Genomic DNA, 19,954 nt, shown 5'->3' with positions numbered 1-19,954 from the left:
GGAAAACTAAAAGTACAAAATAAAAAACCCAGATATAAGCAAATGGAAAGTATAAATAAACTATATACATATGTATTGCAGGGAAAAATATTTAAATGTATAAAGTAATACACAACACATAAGGAAGACACTAGGTAAATATGTCCACAACCAGATTAAAAATACAACTCCAGAGTACAGAATAAGTAAAAAATAAAAAAGTAGAAACTCAGAAGTAAGAGAATAATCAGAACGTGATGGCCAAGAATAGTATGACTAGAATATAGGATTTTATGAGAAAACTGAAAATCAAAAGAAAACAAATCATTTCAGAAATAAAGACGCACCTAAGAAGAACACACAAGTTACTAGAAAAGTAAAGGAAAGAAAAATAAGACAGTAGAGACTAGGAAACTAAAAACCATGTACACTTTTAAAACTCAAAAAATGACAAATGTAGAGGCCATGCAAAAAATAGTCAATATAATTCTTCTTATAGAGATCATTCACCTCTTTGGTTAGATGTATTACTAGATATTTCAATTTTTTGTGGCTACTTTAAAGAATTGTGTTCTTAATTTGGCTCAATTATATTGATATATAGAAATGCTATTGATTTTCATACTTTTTTTTTATACTGAAACTTTATTGAAGTCATTTAACAGTTACAGGAGAATTTTGTTATAGTCTTTATGGTATAGAATCATATAATCAGTTAAGAGAGATATTTTGCTAACTTCTTTTCCAGTTTGGATGATTTTTATTTCTTTGTTTTGCCTAATTGCTCTAGCTAGGAATTGCAGTACTATGTTGGAAAAGAGTGGTAAGAGTGGACATTCTTATCTTGAGTTCTCAAGGGGAATAGTCACAGCTTTTGTCTGTTCAGTATGATGTTGGCTGTTTGTTTAATATACATGCCTTTTATTATGTTGAGATATGTTTCTTCAATTCCTAGTCTGGTGAGGGTTTTTAATCATGAAATGGTGTCAAATTTTATCAAAAGCTTTTTCTGTGTTTATTTAGAGATGATCATATGTTTTTGTTTTTAATTCTGTTTATATGGCAAATAACATTTATTGATTTGTGTATGTTGAACCATCCTTGCATTGCATGATCAATGCACGACTGATCATGGTGAATTAACTTTTTGATGTGCTGCCGGACTTGGTTTTCTAGTATATCCTTGAGGATTTTTGTGTCTATATTCATCAAGGATATTGGCCTGAAGTTTTCTTTTGTCATTGTTTCTCTGCCAGATTTTGATGTCAGAATGATGCAGGCTTTGTAGAATGAGTTAGAGAGATGTCTCTCCTCCTCGATTTTTTGGAATAGTTTCAACAGAATTGGTACCAGTTCTTCCTTGTACATATGGTAGAATTCAGCTGTGAATCCAGGTGTTCCAGGATATATTTTGGTTGGTAGTTTTTTGTTTTTTGCTTTTTGTTTTGAAACAGAGTCTTGTTATGTTGCTGAGGCTGGTATCAAACTGCTGGGCTTAACTGATCCTCTGCCTCTGCCTCTCACAGTGCTAGGATTACAGGTGTGAGCCACCACACACAGGCTGGTAGGTAGGATTTTTATTACTGATTCCATTTCAGAACTCATTATTTGTCTATTCAGGGTTTTACTTCCTTCCTGGTTCAATCTTGGGAAGTTCTGTGTTTCTAGGAATTTATCCATTTTCTCCAGATTTTCTAATTTGTGTGCATGAAAGTATTCATAATAGTCTCTGAGGATCTTTTATATTTCTGTAAGATTGGTTGTAATATCATCTTTGTCATTTCTGATAGTGTTCATTTGGTTCTTGTTTTTTTTTTTTTTTTTTTTGTTAACCTAACTGGTGGTCTATCAATTTTGTTTATTCTTTTGAAGAACAAACTTTTGGTTTAATTGATCTTTTCTATGAATTTTTGCATCTCAGTTATGTTCAATTCTTCTCCAATTTTAGATATTACTTTTGCTAGCTTTGGAGTTGGTTGGCTTTTTTTATTCTAGTTCCTCTAGGTGCAATGTAAGACTGTTAATTTGAGATCTTCTTAACTTTTTGATACTGCTGAAGGAAATCAGAGATAACATAAGCAAATGGAAAAACAATCTATATTAATAGATTAGAAGAATCAATATCATTAAAATGGCCATACTGCCCAAAGTAATTTATGAATTCAATGTATTCTTATCAAGCTAGAAATGTCATTTTTTTACAGAAGTCAGAAAAACTATTCTAAAATTCATTGGGAATCAAAACAGATCCAAGAAGCCAAAGCAATCCTAAGAAAAAGAACAAAACTTGACTTATCACATTACCTGACTTTTAAATGTAGTACAGTGCTATTGTAAGCAAAACAGCATGGTACTGGTACAAAAACAGACACGTAGACTAATAGAACAGAATAGAGAATCCAGAAATAAAACCATACACCTACAACCATCTGATCTTCAACAAACTTGACAAACACACTCTGGAGAAAGGAATCCCTATTCAATAAATGGTGCTGGCATAACTGGCTATCCATATACCGAAGAATGAAACTGGACCTCTCTTGATATGGTTTGGCTGTGTCCCCACTCAAATCTCATTTTGAATTGTAGTTCCAATAATCTTAAAATGTCATGGAAGGGGCCAGGTGGAGAAAATTGAATCATGGGGGCAGTTTCCCCTATCCTGTTCTTGTGTTAGTAAGTTCTCACGAGATCCGATGGTTTTATGAGGTTTCGCTCAGCTCTCATTCTTCTTCTGCTTGCTGCCATGTGAAGAACAGGTTGGCTTCCCCTTCCACCATAATTGAAAGTTCACCCATACTGAACTGTGAGTCAATTAAACCATTTTCCTTTAGAAATTACCCAGTCTCAGGTATGTCTTCATTAGCAGCATGGGAACAGACTAATACAGTAAATTGCCACCAGTAGAGTGGGCCACTGCTGTTAAGAATACCTGAAAATGTGGAAGCAACTTTGGAACTGGGTAACAGGCAGAGGTTGGAACAGTTTGGAGGGCTCACAAGAAAACAAGAAGATATGGGAAAGTTTGGAACCTCCTAGAGACTGTTGAATGGCTTTGACCAAAATGCTAATAGTGATATGGACAATGAAGTCCAGGTCGAGGTGGTCTCAGACAGAAATGGGCAACGTTTTGGGAACTGGAGTAAAGGTCTCTCTTGCTATGCAAAGAGACTGGTGGCATTTTGCCCCTGCCCTAGAGATCTGTGGAATTTTGAACTTGAAAGAGATGATTTAGGGTATATGGTGGAAAAAATTTCTAAGTGGCAAAGCATTCAAGAAGAAGCACAGCATAAAAGTTTGTAAAATTTACAGCCTGATAATGCAATAGAAAAGAAAAACCCATTTTATGGGGAGAAGTTCAAGCTAGCTGCAGAAATTTGCATAAATAATGAGGAGCCAAATGTTAATCACCAAGACAAAGGAGAAAATGTCTCTGGGGCATGTCAGACACCTTCATGGCAGCCCCTGCCATCAGAGTTCCAGAGGACTAGTAGGGAAAAATGGTTTCATGGGCCATACCTGGGGGCCCCCTGCTCTATGCAGCCTCAGGACATGGTGTCCCAGCTGCTTCAGCTTTAGCCTTGGCTGAAAGGAGCCAAAGTACAATTCAGGCCATTGCTTCAGAGTATGTAAACCCTAAGCCTTGGTAGCTCACACATGGTTTGGGGCCTGCAGGTACACGGAAGTTGAGAATTCAGGTTTGGGAATCTCTCCCTAGATTATAGAGGATGTATAGAAATGCCTGGATGTCCAGGCAGAAGTTTGCTACAGGAGCAGGGCCCTCAGGGAGAACCTCTGCTAGGACAGTGTGAAAGGGAAATATGGGGTTGGAGCTCCCACAGAGAGTCCCCCTGGGGCACTTCTCACAGTGGATCTATGAGAAGAGGGCTACCATCCTCCAGATGCCAGAAGAGTAGCTCCACAAACAGCTTGCACTGTGCACATGGAAAAGCCACAGACACTCAACTCCAGCCTGTGAAAGCAACCATGAGGGGGCTGTACCCTGCAAAGCCACAGGAGTGGAGCTGCCCAACATCATGGGAGCCCACCTCTTACATCAGCATGTCCTGGATTTGAGACATAGAGTCAAAGGAGATCATTTTGGAACTTTAATGTTTAATGACTACTCTATTTGATTTTGGACTTGCATGGGGCCTGTTCCCCTTTGTTTTTGCCAATTTCTCCCATTCGGAACAGGTATATTTACTCAATACTTGTATCTCCATTGTATCCAGGAAGTAACTAGTTTGTTTTGATTTTACAGGATCATAGGTAGAAGGGACTTATCTCGTTTCAGATGAGACTTTGGACTTGGACTTTTAAGTTAATGCTGAAAAGCATTAAGACCTTGGGGACCATTGGAAGGTCATGATGTGTTTTGAATTGTGAAGACATGAGATTTGGGAGGGGTTATCGGTGGAATTATATGATTTGGCTTAGCTGTGTCCCCACACAAATCTCATCTTGAATTGTAGTTCCCATAATCACCACATGGCATGGGAGGGACCAGGTGGAGATAACTGAATCTTGGGGGCAGTTTCCTGCATCCAGTTTCATGATAGTAAGTAAGTTATCACAAGATGCGATTGTTTTATAAGGGACTTCCCCCTTTACTTGGCTCTCATTCTTCTTCTCTCTGCTGCCATGTGAAGAAAGACATGTTGGCTTCCCCTTCCACCATGACTGTGTGTGTTTTTTGTTTTTTTTTTTTTTCTTTATTATTATTATTATTATACTTTAAGTTCTAGGGTACATGTGCATAAAGTGCAGGTTATGAGGCTTCCTCAGCCATGCTGAACTGTGAATCAATTAAACCTCTTTTCTTTATAAATTACCAAGTCTCAGGTATGACTTTACTAGAAGAATAAGAATGGACTAATACACCTCTCTATCACCATATACAAAAATTAACTCAGGATGGATTTAAGACTTAAATGTAAGACATCAAACTATAAAAATTCTAGAAGAAATCTGAGGAAGTATCCTTCTTAATATTAGCCTTGGAAAAATAATTTATTGCTAAGTCTTACAGAGTAATTGCAATAAAACAAAAATTGACAAGTGGTAACTAATTTCTGCACAGCAAGAGAAGTATCAAGGAAATAAACAGACAACCTATAGAATGGCAGAAAATATTCACAAACTGTACATCTGACAAAGGTCTGATATCCAGTATCTGTAAGAAACTTGCACATATTAACAAGCAAAAAGCAAATAATCTCATTAAAAAGTGAGTAAAAGACATGAACAGACACCTCGAAAGAAGACATATGGCTGGGTGCAGTGGCTCACACCTGTAATCCCAGCACTTTGGGAGTCCAAGGCAGGCGGCTCACCAGAGGTCAGGAGTTCGAGACCAGCCTGACCAACATGGAGTAACCCCGTCTCTACTAAAAATACAAAAGAAAAAAAAATTAGCCAGGGATGGTGGTGCATGCCTGTAGTTCCAGCTAGTTGGGAGGCTGAGGCAGGAGAATCACTTGAACCTGGGAGATGGAGGTTGCGGTAAGCTGAGATCATGCCATTGCACTCCAGCCTGGGCGACAAGAGGGAAACTCCATCTAAAATTAAAAAAAAAAAAGAAGACATACAACCTGCCCACAAACACACACAAATAATGCTCATTATCGCTAATCATCAGAGAAATGCAAATCAAAACCATAATAAGATACCATCTCATATCAGTCAGAATACCATTCATTAAGAAGTCAAAACATAATACATGTTAGCAATTCTGCAGAGAAAAGGGGACAATTATACACTGTTGGTGGCAATGTAGACTAGTTCAGCCACTGTGGGGAGCAGTTTACAGATTTCTCATAGAACCAAGAGTTGAATTACCATTTGACCCAGCAATCCCATTGCTGGGTATATATCCAAAGGAAAATAAATCATTCTACCAAAAAGACACATGTATGTTTACTGCAGCACTATTCAGAAAAGCAAAACCATGGGATTAACCTAGGTGCCCATCAGTTATGAATTGGATAAAGAAAATGTGGTACTTATACACCATGGAATACTATGTAGCCATAAAAATAATAAAATTATACCTTTTGCAGCAACATGGAAGCAGGTGGAGGCCATTATTCTAAGTGAATTAACACAGGAACAGAAAATAAAATACTTCATATTCTCACTTGTAAGTGGGTGCTAAACATTGGGTACATGGACAAAAAGATGGGATCAATAGACACCGGGGACTTATATGCGGGGAGAGAGAGGAGAGGAGAGCTGAAAAACTACTTATTGGGTACTATGCTTACTATCTGGATTATGGGTTTGGTCATGTCCCAAACCTCAGCATCGTGCAACATACTCATGTAACAAACATGCACATGTACGCCCTGATTCTAAAATAAAAGTTGAAAAAGAAAATGAAATTTCTTGTGAGTGTGTAAGGAGGAATACTAAAAACAAAGAGTCAAACCAATGGAGTAGAACAAATGTTAAAATCCATAATTCATAAAACTTTCATTTAAAAAAGGCGTATTTAATAAAAACATTATTTATAAAAGGTGGGTGGGAGAAGAAATCAATCTTACTTATTGAAAAGGAATATATTATACATGAGGACAAAAACCCAGAATGATCAATATTCTAGTCAAACTAACAGATTTGCAGTGGGAGGGCCAGGATCCTTTTGCATCCAGTCTTTAGAAGGATTAAAGATTAGACAGATATTACACCTTTCAACAGCAACACTCTATATCTGAGGAAAATTTAACAACATATTTTCCTAAGACAAAAATTCCTCAAGAAACCAAGGTACTATAGAAGAATTGACATGAGGTCTAGTGGTGAACATTAAGCATATATCTGTATAAAACTGATAAATAAGGGTAAAGGTTATTTTTTAAAATCTATAAATGTCATATGTTCTTATTATTTAGATACAATGCAATTAACGATGTAGAATAAGCTCACTGATTACCTTAAATATTGTAGTTGGGAGTAAAGGATGTCACTTTGAATTAAACACCACGGTGGAGAGTGAGAGAATGGAAAAGAAAAGGTGACCAACTAAACTCATTATAGCTTATAGAAGAGAACCAAAAGATATTTAATTTGTTTAATTAAAGAGATTAATTTTGAAAGGAAGTATTTTAACAAAAATATAAGCCCTGCTAAATACCAGATAACATATCATAAAGAAAGAGCAAAAGACCACATTACAAAAGTAAACACACACATATATATGAATTAATAAATGTAAATATAAAATGTGTATACATATATACAGCACAAAAAGATGGCATTAAACATTAGAAGTAATATCAATAAATGCAAATGGACTTAATCTATCCAGTAAAACATAGAGATTATCAGATTAGCTAAAAAGCAAAATCCAAATCTATGCTGTATACAAAAGTTACTTCTAAAATAAAGAGGCACAGAAAGGTTAAAAATAAATAGATCGGCCAAAGTATGCTAGAAAAATAACGTTTAATGCATCTCTCTCAATCCAAGACAAACCAAAGAAATAAGATTACAGGATCCCTAAATGGTCTAATCAGTAAGGTAAATGTTCTAACATGTATCAAATTCTGAGCCTCAACAAATAAAATGCACCATATTTATAAGTGCCCATATATTAGGTAATACATACACAGAGAGAAAATCTGAATACTGTATATACTGTGAAAGGTATACTTTGACCAAAATAAGATAAAGTTAAAAGTAACTTTTAAAATAAAAAGTAAAAAATAATAATAATCAAAAGCTCTTTTGCCTGGAGATTGAGAGCTCTTAAACTGCCCAACACGTGGATCACTGGAGAAATACAAAACAAAAATTCAGAATTTCTAAAAAATAAAGTAACAAAAATATTATATCAGAATTTAATAAACAAGTTTAAAGCAGTATCCACAGACACATATATAGCATTAAATATTTTTTCAGTAAAATGAAAATGAAATAACTAAATTTTCTACTCAAACTGAAAGAACACAGAAGGAAAGAATGTTTGACATGAAAACAGAAATCAATAAGCTAAAAAACAAGAATGCAATTCATCCAAAAGCTGCTTAATTTACAAAAAATCAACCAAGGTAACAAATGCTATACATCTTAAGAAAGCAAAAATGTGGAGCGCAAACATACGAAATACTAAATGACAATGGAATAAGTAGTAAAACAAAGGACTACTTTTTACACTATGAAAACAAACTTGAACATCTAGATGAAATATACAACTTTCTGTTAAAAACTATTCTTCCAAAACATATCATAGCGATTTCAAAGTGCAGAAAATAATGGCATACTTACAATTTCTTTTATGAAATAAACATAAGGTTAACAAACATTGCACAGAAAAACTACAGTTTACCTATGAATATTGTTGTATAATTTAAATAAAATGTTAATAAATAGGAATCAATACTGCATTTTAAAAGTACATCCTTACTAAGCAAAGTCTATTCCAGGAAGACAATGAGTTTAAATGCTATGAAATTCTTTAATGTAATTAATCATATCAACACATATAAAGAGAAAAATATAATCTCCTTAGAGACAATCGTTTAGCAAAAGGCATTTGACATATCAATACTATTTCATTATTATTTTAAAAACTGCTAAATTAAATAGCTTTTCTAAATACTGAAATAAGATCTATATATATTTCAGCTTTAAAGCTAGAATCTTATTTTTTACAGCTTTATTGAGGTATAACTGATCTACAAATAACTGCTTAGTGAATACAATTTTATTATTTTCAACATATGAGTACACCTATGATAGCATCATGGTAATCGCAGTAATAGACTTATCCATCATCTCCTTATGTCTCTCCCTGTGTGTGTGTATGTGTGTGTGTTTACGTGTTAAGAACACCTAATATGAGATCTAGCCTCTTAATAAATGTTAACTACAGTCACTATGTTGTACAGCAGATCATTAGAACTCATTCATCTTACATAATTGTAACTTTACACTCATTGAACAAAACCTCCTATTTTCCCCTACCCTATCCCCTGACAGCCACCATTCTATTTTTCTATTTTCTGCTTATATAAGTTTGATTATTTTAAATACCTCATATAAGTGAAATCATGCAGTATTTTTTCATCTGTACCTGACTTATTTCACTTAATGTGATATCTTCTAGTTCCACCCATGTTTTCATAAATGACAAGATTTCCCTTTTTTTAAATGCTGAATGTTTCCATTATTTATATATACTATATTTTCTTTATCTATTCATCTGTTGGTGGACACTTAGACTGATTCTATATCTTGGCTATTGTGAATAACACCACAATGATCACGGGAGTCCAGAAATATTTTTGAAATTCTTATTTCAGTCCTTTTAGATATGTACTCAGAAGTGGGATTGCTAAATCATATGATGTTTGTTTTTAACTTTTTGAGAAAGATCCATACTGTTCTTCATAATCACTGTACTAGTTTACATTTTTACCAAGAGTGTACCAGGGTTCTTGTTTCTATTTTTACCAACACTTCTTACCTTTCATGTGTTTAGTAATAGCCATTTTAACAGGTGTGAAGTTGCAGAATATTGTTTTAATTTGCATTTCTCTGATGTTTAGTGATGCTGAGAATCTTTTCATATACATGTTGGCATTTGTATGTCTTCGCTGGAGAACTGTCTATTCAGGTCCTTCGGTCATTTTTAAATTGAGCTATTTGGTTTTTTGCTACTGTCTTTAGGAGTCTACATATATTTTGGTTATTAACATCTTACCAGATATATGGTTTTCAAGTATTTTCTCCCATCCTATATGTTGCCTCGTCACTCTGTTGATTGTTTCTTTTGTTGTGCAGGAGATTTCTAGTTTGATGTAATCCTGATTCCCTGTTTTTGCTTTTGTTGCTTATGTTTTTCGTGTCATATGCATGAAATCATTGCCTAGACCAACGTCATTTAAGCATTTTCCCTAGGAGTTTTACAAGTTCTAGTCTTATCTTTAAGTACTTAATCCATTATGAGTTTATTTTTGTTATAATGTAAGCTAGGGGTCCAATTTTATTCTTTAGCAGGTGGATGTGCAGTTTTTTCAATACCATTTGTTAAAGAGGCTGTCCTTTCCCCACTGTGTGTTTTTGGCACCCAAGTTGAAAATCAGTTGACCATATATGGATGGGTTTATTTCTGGACTTTCTATTCTATTCCATCGGTTTATATGAGGAGACTTCAAAAAGACTGTAGAAAACTAGAATTAAAAGGTAAAAGTAAAAATAAACTTTATTTCTCAACATAAGCTCCATGAAATTAAAGACATTTTTGTAAGCAATGACCAGTAATTCAGTCCATCCCTAAAGAATTAAGGTTCCTTGGAATTTAATCATGTCAATGCACTCTTTTTCACATTATTAACTGTGGAATAAATGGGTGTGCTTTAAGAATATTTTAAGATGCAGAAACAAAAAGTTAGAAGGATCCAAACAAGGACTGTAAGGTGGGTATGTAATTATTTTTAACAAAATTCCAACAAAATTGTCCTTGTTTGATGAGAGGAATAAGCAGGAGCACTGCAGTGGTGGAGAAGGACTCTCTGTTGAAGCTTTCCCAGGCATTTTTCTGCTAAAGCTTTGGCTAACTTTCTTAAAATATTCTCATAATAAACAGATGTTATTGTTCTTTGGCCACCAGAAAGTCAACACATATAATGTTTGAGCTTCCCAATGAAGTATTCCATGAACTTTGCTCTCAACCATTCCACTTTTGCTTTGATTGGACCACTTCCACCTCTTGATAGCCATTGATTTGATAGTGCTTTGTCTTTATGATCATACTAGTAAAGATGTATTTCAGTTTTTGTTACAATCTTTGAAGAAATGCTTCAGGACCTTGATTCCATTTGTTTAAAATTTCCATAGAAAGCTTTGCTCTTCTCTACAGCTGATCTAGGCTCAACAGTTTTGGCATCCATTGAATGGAAAGTTTGCTCAACTTTAATTTTTTAGTCAGAATTGTGTAATCTGACCAATTGAGACGCTGACTATTGTTTCTGCTATCATCATTAGTCCTCTCCAATTAGGGCACCAACAAGTACATTTTTTACTTGAATATTGATGTGGATGGTCTGCCACTGCAGGCTTCATCTTCAACATCATATTGTCCTTTCTGAAAAGGAGGACTTTGTAAACTGTTGATTTCTTTAAGGCATTGACTTCATAAAATTTTCATAAAGCCTCAGATTCACCATTCTTCAACCCAACATTCACCGGAAATTTGATGTTTGTTGTTGCTTCAATTTTAGCAAAATTCATGTTGCTCCAATAAGGGCTCTTATTTAAACATGTTATAACAAGTTAGTGGAAGTTTATTTTAGTGCAAAAAAATTGAAATCCATGCATACCTTTTTCATAATACAAATTTTCCATGAATTTTTGAAGTCCTCTTGTATCTCTGTCTTTATGCCAGTAATGAGGAGACCCTAGAGTCAGTCACATAAATGTCAGAACTGAGAAAAATGTCTTCTGTTCTTACTATTATTTTGCTATTTGATTGTAATGAGATCTACTTGATAAAGTGGTTAGTCATAAATGAAAAAGCAATTAAAAATATAAGAACTAAAAAGAGGGAAACACCACCTCCATTTGTCTATGGCATGATTAAATATCTAAAACAATTAAAGGCACCAATAAAAAAATGGCTGCCAGATTAGAAAGATACAAAATTAATATATATAAATTAATAGCCTTCATAGATGCAAAGAGTAATTAGAACATATCACAGAAAATCCCTTTTGTTTATTGCAAATGAAAATAAAATAGACAAGTATAAACTTAAAGAACTATATACAAACTATATCAGGAAAAATATAAAATATTGTCAAGGACAAAATAGTATACTGTATAAATGGAAAGACATACTATGCTCTTGAATAGAAAGACTTGATTTTTTAAAATGCCATTCGCTTTAATTGGGATAAAATTATGAATGTTATATAATGTGATCATGGAAAAAAATGCCATCAATGTTTTTCTGTGATTAGACATATTGATTACATAGCTTATATGAAGAAATAGACCAGCAGTTGTAGTCAGAAAACCTCTAAAGTAAAAAGTAATACATATAGGAGGTGAGAAGAAACGCTAGCCATAACAAATATGTAAACATATTGTAAAGCTGCTAAACAAAATAGTGTGGTATCTGCACATGAAGAAAGACACAGATCAATGGAACAAAGCAGGGGATCAACATAGTATATATACATATAACATATATATACACACACACTATATATACACACACACACTATACATATATAGATTTAATAACTTGGATTGTAAAAATTGGGTAGTCATAACAAACCTGCACGTTATGCACATGTACCCTACAACTTAAAGTATAATAATAATAAATAAATTTTAAAAAAAATAGACTCATTATTTAAATCAAAACTAGAATAAATTCCAAATGAATCAGAACTCTAAATTCAAATTTGGAATAATACAAGTATTAAAAGAAAATATGAGCAAATTACTTTATAATCTTCAAATACCCTGCCTGATGGAAAATAGGGAAATTTTTCTAACTATAATTCAAACTCCAGAGTCAGTACAAGAAATGATTGATAAATAACACAGCAAAACACAAAAGCAATGTAGAAATACAAATAAAAATTGAAAAAATATGTGTAACATTTCAAAAAGGCTATTATTTAGTGCCTGAAGAACTTTAAAAAATGGAAATGAAAGTACCAATAACTCATTAGAAAAATGGAGAAATTAAATAAAATATGATCAATATGCAACATATAAAAATGATCCTTAAACATATGAAACAAGACTACTTTTATTTAAAATTATAGAAAAACAAACTAAGCTATACTGAAATATCATTTTTAATTATCTGACTGTTAAAAAGCTGAGGCTGACAGGATTTTCCACATGGACAGTTCTAAGAAAACAAACTCCCTCATTCATTGTTACAGAAACGCAAAATGATGAATCCTATGAATAAGAATTTGGAAATATTTACCAAAATGCCTATGTATTATTCTGTGACTTGATGATCCTTCTTCTCAGCAAATATGCAAATTATCCTTTAAGCAAGGTTATTAATTGTGACATTAATTATAGATATATTAATAGGGAATTATACTGTTGTGCCTCCACTCAAAGCAGTGCTGTGCAGCTATAAAGAGGAGAAAAGGCGATTTATGTGTCTAGAAACATAAATAAACGATAGATATAGATAGCTCTAGAATATATATCAAGTAAAATAAATTACAAAACATTATTTCTAGAATGATACCATGTGTGTAAGAGAGCGGAACTGTGTGTGTATATGTGTTTCATGCAATTTTCAAAATAGAAACCATGTAAATATGAAACCAAACCTAATAAAATTTTGCCAATGCAGAGAGTCGAGGCAAAGGGTCAATGGAACAGGAATACTATCAGGACTTTTGTGAATTTTTTTCTAGTTTGACTTGGAACTATGTAAATATTTTATATAATTTAAAATTTGACTTTAAAGAGAACAAAAATGAAACATCTAAAATTATAAAACATACTGAAATAACAGCTGTCACTTCCAGTGATTTTCAGTTTATATACGTGACAGCAGAAATATCTGCTGAAGTTTTCTTCACACTCTGTTGTGATCACGTGTAATTTTTTATGTGTACCTGTAAAATTCTCTATTACATATTAGCAATTAAAGACTTTAAAAAAGAAAAGTAGGCCAGAAAAGTATGGAGGCTCAGGCCTGTAATTCCAGTACTTTGGGAGGCAGGGGCGGGCAGATCACCTGAAGTCAGGAGTTTGACACCAGCCTGGCCAACATGGTGAAACCCCATCTCTACTAAAAATACAAGAAATTAGCAGAGTGTGGTGGCACGCTCCTGTAGTCGCAGCTACTCAAGAGTCTGAGGCAGGAGAATCAGTTAAACCCAGGAGGTGGAGGTTGCAGTGAGCTGAGATCAGGCCACTGCACTCCAGCCTGGGTGACAGAGTGAGACTCTGTCTCATAAAATTAATTAATTAAATAGGAAAATTATGCATATTCACACAAAGAGTCTCCCTGTTTCTAACTTCTCTCTCTTCCTTCATGTAAACCCTATGTGAAATTTATCTTACTCCAACACTAATTTGATCATGTCACTCAAGGACAAACAGAAGGCTTCAGTGTGTTACACAGATTAAAAAAACAAAAAACAAAACAAAAAACACTCCACAAGTTGTGTTTCATGGGTCTCTTCCAACTGCTCTTTATCTTCTAAGCTTCACCCCTTGCTATTATCCCACTGGTTTCCATTCTGCCCATCATTTATCACCACAAATTCCACTTTGTACCCAGTACAGCTTCCCAATTCTGCCCTTTCCACCTCTATTTCATCATAGGTTCTTGGTTTGTTAGGCCCTCCTGACTTCTTTCCCACCTACGTGTCTTACTTTAATTTAAAAAATTCTTAATCCTATACAATTTCTTCATCCAGTGCTGTCATTATCCCCCTATTTCTTCTTAAAATTAATTCATTACTCAATATCCCCTACAATCCATCAATATAATTTTTTGCTTAATTAGTACTAACTGTAATCTCTCTTTACATCAATACATAGTACTTATCCTTTTAGAGGAGAATCCCCACCAGTGCAGAGATTTGTTTCTGGTGTGTTCCTAAATAGCATCAAGTTTATTATGGGTTGAAGATGTTTATACCTCAGAAGCTCTGCCCTGGTGAGATAACAGCCACATCCACGCATTAATTGGCTAAGGGAATCTGGCTAACTCAACTCTCTGACTGTTCTGGAAAAGATTTCATAATATTCACAAATTCGTCTGTGCATCAAAATTGCTATTAAAGCAAATTATATAATTAATAAAAAATGTATTTGCACATGACTAGGAACATAATGACCTAGAAAATGAGAATGACATGAATATGTTAAAGAAGGTCACTTAGTTTGTGCCAAACCAATATGATTGGAATCCAATGGTGACATAAGTTAGAAACGGCTTGTCAGTCTGACAACACACAATGTCCTGGCCAGGGTAAGTTTGCATCACACTTTCAGCAGACGCTTCTAATAAAATGCTTTCAGAAATAGGCATCTCACTTTTTAAATGTCTCCCCAAACACATATGCTTTGACACTCTGGATCAAACACACTATTGAGAGCTTTTTCTAAGAAAATGTCACCCTTATAGTGATACCTAAAATCTGACATGCTGTTACCAATAATTTTTATAGCTTCTTGCATAATACTGTATACTCAGCACAATAGTTATACTGTTCCAGGGGGAAACAAACATTTTTTCTCAAAAGACTATTTTCAATTAAAGACAGAATTGAGGAGAACACATAATTAAATAGTTCATAAAACAAGATGACTCTTTTTGTGGCATAAACACCATGCTCAAGCATTGAAGTGAAGAATATAAAGAATCTGAAAGGAAGAAGGAAAGTCAGAAGAAAATGAAAAGAGGTATATTTTGAAGTTTGATTTCTATAGCTTTAAAAGTTTATAGAAATATTTTCCAGATTTAGAGTTTTATATAAAAGTATTTACTAGATTAAGATGAAAAGTAACTTTGGTGATCTCTTGGCTCTACCCAGCCAGCAGATAATCTAGAAATGGAGGAGGAGTTTTATTTTTTTTTTAATTTATTTATTATTATTATACTTTAAGTTGTAGGGTACATGTGCATAACGTGCAGGTTTGTTACATATGTATACTTGTGCCATGTTGGTGTGCTGCACCCATCAACTTGTCATTTACATCAGGTATAACTCCCAATGCAATCCCTCCCCCCGCCCCCCTCCCCATGACAGGCCCCTGTGTGTGATGTTCCCCTTCCTGAGTCCAAGTGATCTCATTGTTCAGTTCCCACCTATGAGTGAGAACATGCGGTGTTTGGTTTTCTGTTCTTGTGATAGATTGCTAATAATGATGGTTTCCAGCTGCATCCATGTCCCTACAAAGGACACAAACTCATCCTTTTTGATGGCTGCATAGTATTCCATGGTGTATATGTGCCACATTTTCTTAATCCAATCTGTCACTGATGGACATTTGGGTTGATTCCAAGTCTTTGCTATTGTGAATAGTGCTGCAATAAACATACGAGTGCATGTGTCTTCATAGCAGCATAATTTATAATCCTTTGGGTATATACCCAGTAATGGGATGGCTGGGTCATATGGTACATCTAGTTCTAGATCCTTGAGGAATCGCCATACTGTTTTCCATAATGGTTGAACTAGTTTACAATCCCACCAACAGTGTAAAAGTGTTCCTATTTCTCCACATCCTCTCCAGCACCCATAAAAATCCTAGAGGAAAACCTAGGTAGTACCATTCAGGACATAGGCATGGGCAAAGACTTCATGTCTAAAACACCAAAAGCAACGGCAGCAAAAGCCAAAATTGACAAATGGGATCTCATTAAACTAAAGAGCTTCTGCACAGCAAAAGAAACGACCATCAGAGTGAACAGGCAACCTACAGAATGGGAGACAATTTTTGCAATCTACTCATCTGACAAAGGGCTAATATCCAGAACCTACAAAGAACTCAAACAAATTTACAAGAAAAAAACAAACAACCCCATCAAAAAGTGGGCAAAGGATATGAACAGACATTTCTCAAAAGAAGACATGCATACAGCCAACAGACACATGAAAAAATGCTCATCATCACTGGCCATCAGAGAAATGCAAATCAAAACCACAATGAGATACCATCTCACACCAGTTAGAATGGCGATCATTAAAAAGTCAGGAGGAGGAGTTTTAAAGTGAGACCAAAATGTTCATACCTGACTCACATCACCCTGACTCCAATCTTAACCATACCCCCACTCCTACACACAAATACACACACACACACAAACACATTCACTGTAATCCACTAGGAACATAGGACTAGAAGGGTGGAAGAAGATGGATGAGACTTATAGAGAAGGAAAAGGAGAACGGAGTGGGATTGGGAGCAATTATAAGAAAGATATTAATATCAAGTACAACTTCGGAATTTTAGAACTGAAATAGGCTTTAATTTTCAAAAATAAATAACAGTATATAATCTAATCAAGATATTATTCACCACCAACTGAGAAAGGGGATTTAACATACAGACATCCATTGGGGGCCAGATAATAAAAAACAAATAAAACTTACATGTCTATCACAATTAGTTTTATATACTGTTGAATTTACACATTTCAAACGAACTTTGCATTTGAAAATTCAGCATTTTCATTTTGTCTGGAACTATTTAATTTAAGCAAAGAAAATAATTATCTTAAAATCAGCAGGAATAAACTATTTCTATGAGTACCACATTCAAAATTTTATGCCTAGAAATTTCACGCTAAAATTTTAAGGAGACTTCCTTCTCTTCCAGTCATTAGGAAAACTGAGGACCTTATTCTTTTTCAAAGTGAAGATTAAATATGTTCTTCTGACACTCTTAGCTTGAATATTAAAACTTGGACAGAATTAGTCATTGCTAATGATCAAAAATATATCCAACTGTCACCAATTAGGGACTCTTCAAACAACAACATGTCATTGAACAATAACAAAAAAAATGAATCTTAGGAGAAAAGAATAAAGACAAGTACAGTATCACATTGTAAGTTTCAATAAACATTTGCCAAGAGCCTTGAGTTAAAACAGAACCCGTCAGTTTATTATACATAACTTCAAACTGAAGAGCTTTGAACACAGACATCTGTTAGCTAGTCACTGATGGTCCTTAGACATGTGCATATGTACGTAAGCAAATATACACATAGCTCACTTACATTTCCCTCATGAGCCAAGCCATTCCAAAAGGAAACTCTAAGTTTCATATCTTACTCATATGTACTGCCATTTCTTTCAATAATTGTTTGCTAGCTTGTCTTTGAAAAATCCCTTATGTCAATGTTATTTTAAGTAAAGGAATAGTTAATCACAAAACATGAAAAAAAGTAAATTGAAGCATATATAAAGTAACACTTTAAATTCTAAAAAGTATATGAAACCTATTAAAGAATAATAAATGAAAATGAAAAACATCTCCTGAAAGCAAAATAAAATTAATGGTATGCACTTATTGCTTAACTTAGGCCAGAGGATCCTTTTAGGATATAAAGTCACCATCTTAGATGGCAAAATTCATTCTGTTAGGGTAGAGTTCTCTCACCAGGGTGAGGGAGGGGACCACATCAGTGTTTTACCAAATAAATGCCTTATATAACAGAATCTCAGGTGTGAAAAGGGAAGGAGATTATTATTTTTATAAAGCTTCCAGTGTATTCTGCTATACATGCCTCAGCCCACAGCACCCACATTTGAAAATCGCAATCTTCATTTACCAATTGCTAAAGATATGTGTTTAATGCAACTGAATTTATATTTGGGAGCACTTATGAGGCATGTGATTCTTCTGAAATTTTCAGCTCAAAGTAGCATTCACTCACTCTCATTTATCTTCTCTTGCCCCTCCACACTGTGATTAAGTGCCCCTCTTCTCTCCTCTTAAAGCCTCTGGTGCACCCCCCTTAACAGAGTAGTCATCCCACCTTTTAGTCTGCAATTATTTATTTGAGTGTCAATATTATTTACATATTTAGAGCCTCAAAGAATGTCTAATATAAAGAAGATACAAACGTAATGTTTGATGGATGGATAAGTTAATGTGCTCACTAATTCAGTAAATATTCTGGAGTGCCAATTACGTGTCAGGCACCATACTAAGTGCTGGTAATGCTGTCTTAGACACACACACACACACACACACACACAAGGAGAGAGAGCGAGAGAGAGAGTGCAAGTAAGTGAATGAGGTAGCAGAAGGGAAGGAGAAATGGAGAGTTAAATAAGGCTGAATAAGAAACTAATGTTCTTCTCAAGCACATGTAGTTTAATAGGAAAGTCACCATCTCATTCCATCAGTCAGCCGGTCAATCAGTCAACAAACATTTATTGAACTCTACTTTGTGTCAAGTACAACCGGAGACGCACACCACAGTAAACAAGAAGCTCTAGGTACCTACCTTAGTGATCCTAAGATCTAGGGCAGTAGATAGAAAATGAACAAATCGCCAAGATGTAATATAATATTTGGTAAGTGAATAAGTGCTTTGAAGGAAATGAAGAGAATAGAGGCCAAAGAGCAGGTGATACAGGCACTACTTTATACAGGATATACAGGGACAGGCTGTCTGTAATGTTACATTTAAAAGACCTCGAGGTTCACCAAAAAAACTACCACTCCTGTATGGGATGTCGATAGTGAAGGAGGTTTGTATGTATGGGAACTAAGAGTATAGGGACTAGGGTCTTTCACTTTCTGACATTTTGGCTGTAAACTAAAACTACTCTAAAAAATAAAATCTATTAAAAATACATACGTACACATATAAGTTCAGAAATTAAAAAAAAAACCTGAGGGAATACCACAATTTAAATTCTTTAGTATCTATATAACATATACTATATTTGCAAAATTTGGTAACAGAAATTCTTATGAAGAGAGTTTATAACAGACACACTCTATCATTCTCTACAAAACCACATTATACCACCTATAAATTTTACTGCAAAACCCAAGTCCATTCAGCTGCCAAATGATGCCTCAAATTCCACTATAAAGCCACCAAATCAAACAGAAGACATGGAAGATTAAACATTTCTCTTTAATAATGACTTTTCTATTCACCCCACCCTAACCCCATCTGCTTTCCAGCTGTTCAACCCCTCGTGAATCCCATTTTTAAAACCTATTCGTTCGTTTTCTGTAAAGAAATCTAAATTCCCTTATTATTTCTTAATACATAAGTAATTTTATACCTAAATATATCTCATAGCCTCAACTACAATTTACCACATTCAAAAAGTTACCCACATTATATTATTTATAATACGTTTTTTTCTGAAATCACTGCTGTCTTCTACCCAAAATTTGTTTCCAGGATCCACACTTGCAATCAATACTCTTAATATGAGCATATACTTGCCAAAATCTCTGGTCTTTTTCATAGACTCCACCCATTCATATTATCAAT

The sequence above is a fragment of the Macaca nemestrina genome, chromosome 5 (assembly GCF_043159975.1).
Source record: "Macaca nemestrina isolate mMacNem1 chromosome 5, mMacNem.hap1, whole genome shotgun sequence".
NCBI lineage: Eukaryota > Metazoa > Chordata > Mammalia > Primates > Cercopithecidae > Macaca > Macaca nemestrina.
This window is presented reverse-complemented; position numbering follows the sequence as displayed.